Source organism: Crinia signifera, chromosome 19 (genome assembly GCF_055691185.1).
Source record: "Crinia signifera chromosome 19, ASM5569118v1, whole genome shotgun sequence".
NCBI lineage: Eukaryota > Metazoa > Chordata > Amphibia > Anura > Myobatrachidae > Crinia > Crinia signifera.
In genome coordinates, this window is record NC_139226.1 from 23,948,729 (window position 1) to 23,953,748 (window position 5,020).

General features: G+C 40.2%; 2 pseudogenes; one reads left to right on the forward strand and one right to left on the reverse strand.

Moving 5' to 3' along the window:
- Positions 1-210: 210 nt before the first annotated feature.
- Positions 211-329, reverse strand: LOC146044334 (5S ribosomal RNA; annotated as a pseudogene).
- Positions 330-4,901: 4,572 nt separating this feature from the next.
- Positions 4,902-5,020, forward strand: LOC146044309 (5S ribosomal RNA; annotated as a pseudogene).

Below are 5,020 nucleotides of genomic sequence, written 5' to 3' on the forward strand. Positions count from 1 at the left end.
TAACCATACATCTAAATCAAATGGTGCGGCGCAAAAACGGTGTGAAAGAAGGAGGATGTATATACATAAAAGAAGGGGAGGGAGTGTCAGTATACTCATGTTTAAAAGTTTTAATAAATCAGCTGACAAAAATTGTGGACAATAATCTAGTTTTGATGTACAAGTACGCCATTCCGAATATCCTTTACATATGTGTTCAACCATCACCGTTTTTTACAGCACCTGATCTTCCCAGGAAGTTTCCTTTCCCAGTACTAGTCGGGCCCAACACTGCTTAGCTTCCAAGATCGGACGTATTTTGGCGGAGCCAGTGAGGTATGGCTGTAGTGTAGTTATGGTGTAAGTGGTTCTTCACAAAGGAATTCTGCAGGCTTTGTAGGACTTGAACAGAGGATGGTTACATACCGGACCGGTGTGATACTATGAGAAGCGGGGAATTCTCAGGTTGTTTAGGATGAGGAGAAGTTTACAGAAAGGGAGCAATCTCATAATTGTCATTGAAACCTTCAGGTTGCAGGGTACTGAGCTCGAAGATCCAGTACATCTCTCTTCGAGATAGTAAGTTGGATAGATCTCCACTTCGTTCTCCCAGTGCTACAAGTTCAATACCTTTGAATTGGAGTTTTTCTGGGTCCGCATTATGATGGGTTGAGAAATGTTGTGACACTGTATGGGTTTGGACTTTATTTTTAATGTTTCTGACATGTTCTTGAATGCACATTTTCAGGGGTCTCTTCGTTTTTCCGACGTACTGCAGTCCGCACGGGCATTCCAGAAGGTACACCACCGATACAGTAGTGCAGTTGATGAAGTGTTTTACTTTATATTCTTTGGTTTTGTCCTTGTTCTGGAATGTCTTTCTGTTGGGGTGTAGGAAACGGCATACGTTACAGTGTCCGCACTTAAAACTCCCTACACACTTGGGTAGTGTAGATCTAGGTTGAGATAAATTACTTAGCATGCTGGGTGCTATCAAATCCTTCAGGTTCTTCGATTTCCTGTAGACTAGTTGGGGATGGTCGGGTAGATGGTTCTTCAATATCGGGTCCATCATCAGGATACCCCAGTGTTTGTTCAGTGCAGCCTTTATCTGCTTCTCATGGTAGTTATAAGTTGTGACAAACTTGACGTTTTGAGGATGAGGTTCCTTTTCCTTGTATTGTAGAAGAGTGGTCCTGTCGAGTGATTTTGCCTTGCATTCTGCCTCCTTTAGGATATGTTCAGGGTATCCTTTTTCCCTGAATCTGTCGGCATAGCAGGTAATTTGTACATCCCTCTCAGAGGTATTTTTGCAGTTTCTTGAGAGTCTATGAAATTGTGAGAAAGGTACGTTGTCTTTCCACTTCTTGAGGTGGCTGCTTTCATAGTGGATGTAGCTGTTGGTGTCTACCTTCTTCACAAAGTTCTTTGTGATGATGTTGTTGCCGTTCTTCATCAATATTAAGTCAAGGAACTCAATTTCTTCAGCTTGTATATTAGAAGTGAATACTAGGTTCAGATCATTTTCCCCGATGTATTCTAGAAATTCTTAAAAGTTCTTAAAAGAAGACGATACCCTCTCAGATGACAATAGAAAATTCATATGTGACACCATGAATTTCATTTTAAAGCACAACTATTTTCTTAGAGTGCTTTTATTTGCAAACCTGTGGCACTGCTATGGGGACCATCTTTGCCCCTAGCTTTGCCAACTTGCTCATGGGATACTGGGAACGGAGATTTATTCACAACAACCATCGCTTCAAAAAGAACATCATCCTGTTCAAAAGATATATTGATGATATCCTAATAATATGGAAAGGATCACAGACAGAGTTCAATGAATTTCTAGAATACATCGGGGAAAATGATCTGAACCTAGTATTCACTTCTAATATACAAGCTGAAGAAATTGAGTTCCTTGACTTAATATTGATGAAGAACGGCAACAACATCATCACAAAGAACTTTGTGAAGAAGGTAGACACCAACAGCTACATCCACTATGAAAGCAGCCACCTCAAGAAGTGGAAAGACAACGTACCTTTCTCACAATTTCATAGACTCTCAAGAAACTGCAAAAATACCTCTGAGAGGGATGTACAAATTACCTGCTATGCCGACAGATTCAGGGAAAAAGGATACCCTGAACATATCCTAAAGGAAAGTAGGGATGGGGGAACTGGGTTAGGGATTTTCCGCACTCTGTATGGTCCCCTGTGTATCACTTGTTATGGGGATTCCAAAGTTGTCGCCTTATTGTAGCGGCGCGGGTGCTATCCAGGCAAATATCACGTCAGGTACATAACAGAAGAAGAGAAAAGGTTTTGCTCTATGGATGCACACCATATAATTGTAAATAATCTGACACACTTTAAAACTTAATAATCTTTATTTGAACGTTATTAAAACAAGTTTCCACAAATCCTGTGTCCACTCACTTGGGTGGATTTACAGGAGTAAGATGCTCCCTCTAGCGGTGAAATTTTTGGAGAACTTAAAGGTTCACATACACTTGACATACAACATTAATTAAGTGCTTGTAGCACTTGTGCTTTGGAAAGAGAAGAAATCGTGCTTAATAGATTAAAATAGGCAAGGCAGCAGGGGATGGGGAATGTTTTATGTGTAGGTGTTGATCTGAAAATAGTTTTATTTTTTACTTTCTTTTTATCTCTGGTCTATATGTTTGTTCAACACTCTTTATCATAAAGATACGTGGCTCCTACTTCCTCCTCTATATTCATAAGTCTCACTGCAGCCATAAATTTCATGTATTTTGTACCTAAATTGGTTTTATACACTGTATCAGTGTGATCAAACATGAAAAAAGGGCCTATATCGCCATCTAGTGGCCACTTTGGAAATTGCCCAAGTTTGTTTCTCTACTGCAGTACTAAGCATATACTTATGAGATAGATATATTTCTAATAGTGCTTCTCTTATTTTGTACTCTCTGCAGCCTGCTCACTGGGTCTGCAGTATTTAGAGTTGAGACAGCACTAGCTGGGTTGAGGCCACCATACTACACATAGCACTCGTTTTACATTTGCAAGTATAATACACCAAACATCCCTACTCCCTGCCTAACATATTCTCAACAGCTGTTTCACAAATGCTTCATCCTGATGAAGCATTTGTGAAACAGCTGTTGAGAATATGTTAGGCAGGGAGTAGGGATGTTTGGTGTATTATACTTGCAAATCCTGATGAAGCATTTGTGAAACAGCTGTTGAGAATATGTTAGGCAGGGAGTAGGGATGTTTGGTGTATTATACTTGCAAATGTAAAACGAGTGCTATGTGTAGTATGGTGGCCTCAACCCAGCTAGTGCTGTCTCAACTCTAAATACTGCAGACCCAGTGAGCAGGCTGCAGAGAGTACAAAATAAGAGAAGCACTATTAGAAATATATCTATCTCATAAGTATATGCTTAGTACTGCAGTAGAGAAACAAACTTGGGCAATTTCCAAAGTGGCCACTAGATGGCGATATAGGCCCTTTTTTCATGTTTGATCACACTGATACAGTGTATAAAACCAATTTAGGTACAAAATACATGAAATTTATGGCTGCAGTGAGACTTATGAATATAGAGGAGGAAGTAGGAGCCACGTATCTTTATGATAAAGAGTGTTGAACAAACATATAGACCAGAGATAAAAAGAAAGTAAAAAATAAAACTATTTTCAGATCAACACCTACACATAAAACATTCCCCATCCCCTGCTGCCTTGCCTATTTTAATCTATTAAGCACGATTTCTTCTCTTTCCAAAGCACAAGTGCTACAAGCACTTAATTAATGTTGTATGTCAAGTGTATGTGAACCTTTAAGTTCTCCAAAAATTTCACCGCTAGAGGGAGCATCTTACTCCTGTAAATCCACCCAAGTGAGTGGACACAGGATTTGTGGAAACTTGTTTTAATAACGTTCAAATAAAGATTATTAAGTTTTAAAGTGTGTCAGATTATTTACAATTATATGGTGTGCATCCATAGAGCAAAACCTTTTCTCTTCTTCTGTTATGTACATATCCTAAAGGAGGCAGAATGCAAGGCAAAATCACTCGACAGGACCACTCTTCTACAATACAAGGAAAAGGAACCTCATCCTCAAAACGTCAAGTTTGTCACAACTTATAACTACCATGAGAAGCAGATAAAGGCTGCACTGAACAAACACTGGGGTATCCTGATGATGGACCCGATATTGAAGAACCATCTACCCGACCATCCCCAACTAGTCTACAGGAAATCGAAGAACCTGAAGGATTTGATAGCACCCAGCATGCTAAGTAATTTATCTCAACCTAGATCTACACTACCCAAGTGTGTAGGGAGTTTTAAGTGCGGACACTGTAACGTATGCCGTTTCCTACACCCCAGCAGAAAGACATTCCAGAACAAGGACAAAACCAAAGAATATAAAGTAAAACACTTCATCAACTGCACTACTGTATCGGTGGTGTACCTTCTGGAATGCCCGTGCGGACTGCAGTACGTCGGAAAAACGAAGAGACCCCTGAAAATGCGCATTCAAGAACATGTCAGTAACATTAAAAATAAAGTCCAAACCCATACAGTGTCACAACATTTCTCAACCCATCATAATGCGGACCCAGAAAAACTCCAATTCAAAGGTATTGAACTTGTAGCACTGGGAGAACGAAGTGGAGATCTATCCAACTTACTATCTCGAAGAGAGATGTACTGGATCTTCGAGCTCAGTACCCTGCAACCTGAAGGTTTCAATGACAATTATGAGATTGCTCCCTTTCTGTAAACTTCTCCTCATCATAAACAACCTGAGAATTCCCCGCTTCTCATAGTATCACACCGGTCCGGTATGTAACCATCCTCTGTTCAAGTCCTACAAAGCCTGCAGAATTCCTTTGTGAAGAACCACTTACACCATAACTACACTACAGCCATACCTCACTGGCTCCGCCCAAATACGTCCAATCTTGGTAGCTAAGCAGTGTTGGGCCCGACTAGTACTGGGAAAGGAAACTTCCTGGGAAGATCAGGTGCTGTAAAAA